We start from the raw sequence: 2,148 nt of genomic DNA on the forward strand, positions 1-2,148 counted from the left end.
TTCTGATTCTAGTGACTGTAAATGATCAAACTGGGGCGTGCTTTCGTCATGAAAACTAAGTGCTGTAAGACAAATAGAAATAATGAATGCTAATGCAATAATCTACTTGTGACAAGACTGCTGTAACATCACCTATATGAGTGTGATTGGAATGGTAAACATCCACTGCACATAAGTACCAGCATGCAAGTGGACACCCTACATTATCAAAAGAACGCATTCCCTACACCTGTGGACCATACCACTGAACACATTGTGGCATGATTACATGTGTGCAGCCATGTAGGGACATGTGCATGGCATCATGAAATTACTGCCAGCATGATACTCCATACAACATGTGACATAGTGTATATCAGCCTATATCATAAAACACTGGCCTACATGAATTTGGTCACATCACCTGCTACACATCCCTCACATGTGAGTACATCAGGGTCCCTCTCACTCCATCTGGGTGAGTGGTGAGTCTGATGTTAAGTCCCCTCAGTCCTGTATGTCACACATGCCTGCCACCAAGCTGTGAACATGCCAGATAGTTGCACATATGTGTAGTCAATGGCTGCCATCAGAAATATCCTGCATATGAACATGAACGATGTACAGGCTGAGCACAGATGGAATTGAGGAATTACCCTCACACATACCTTATTGTGCTCCCATGCAGGTGATGCAGGCTATCCCCTGAAGCCGTGCTCCTCACCCCTGTCAGAAATCCACAGAACAGGCACGAAGAGCACTTCAAACGGGCACATACACGTACCCGTGTCGTGATTAAGCAGACCTTCGCCTGTTGAAGGCACGGTTTCGCTGACTCAGCAGGTCAGGTGGGGTACTCCTATTCGGGCCTGAGAAGGTGGGCAAGATCATCATGGTATGTGCCATGCTGCACAACATGTGCACTCGACTGAACGTACCTCTGCCGCCTGACATTGACCAGCATCCACCGGGTGAGGATGAAGATGATGAAGGAGAAGGGGTTGCATATCAGCCAGGTGGTGATGCACATGAGGGACGTGATGTGCGCCAGTCTGTGATAGACCAATTTTTCTAAAGCACATGGATGCAGAGGGTGCCATGGATGTGGGACTCTGGGCACTGGGTGTGGGGGTAGATAGACACTGTGCACTGTTAAACAATAAATTCACACAGACCCAATACGAAATGTGCAGTCATGTGTTTTTTTTACACAACGAGTGTATTAAACTGGTGATATTTAAAACGTGCATAGACCCTCCACCTTACACAAAACCCGACCCCCCAACACCCCAACACACCCCCTCCCCTCTCCCCCACCATCCCCATACACCCCCCACCCCCTGCCCCTAACACCACCACAAAGCCCCTCCCCCCAACACCCCCACACAGCCCCTTCATACTCCCCCTCCCCCCAACACCACCACACAGGAAGTGCCCTAAATGTCTCATGTTGCAATTCCAGTCAACATATGCAGGGTGCCCCTGCTACTTCTGGTCCCTCTTTGAAGAAAGGCTTTGCATTCCAGTGCGCCGCATGCTGCGCAGGGACCTGCGTGCAGGGCTCGTCTGCGTAGAGCTGGCAGGTGTGGCAGATAATCAGGTGAATAGTCGCGGCTCGGTTGGCGCTGGACACTGCTGCTCCATGTTGTCTGCTATTCTGGCTGGGATCTGGGCCACTGCTGTGAAACCATCATGCACCCGCTTGCTGTTCCTGTTTACGGCCTTGATGATGGCCATGGTGCTGGCACGCATATCACACCTACTTGCCTCCCCATCTGCAATGTATTGTTTTACAAGGTCATGCATCGCCTGTTGCCGGCCCTCCATTCTTGCCATGCGGCCCTCAATGTCCCGGATCGCGGTGGAGGTGGATGGTAGATTTGTGGCGGCGGCCAATATAGGGGTGTTTACAGATGGGGAACACTCTGCATGTGTGCCCTCGCCTCCAGACTCAGGCTGATGGGTGCCCTGTGGGGTGACGTATGGGGTGACCTGGGGGCGTGGGGTTTGCATGGCATCCTCAGACAGGGTGCCTCCATCGTGGGTGTGCTCCTCATTATACCCCTCTTCCTCATCTCCACTATGGTGCGCAGATGCAGCTACCTCCCCCACAGAACTCCTAGCAGCCGACTGCGTTCCCTCATGCTCCAAATCTACAGTTGTGGCCAC

Source organism: Ambystoma mexicanum, chromosome 7q (genome assembly GCF_040938575.1).
Source record: "Ambystoma mexicanum isolate Mex_15411 chromosome 7q, UKY_AmexF1_1, whole genome shotgun sequence".
NCBI classification, from domain to species: Eukaryota; Metazoa; Chordata; class Amphibia; order Caudata; family Ambystomatidae; genus Ambystoma; species Ambystoma mexicanum.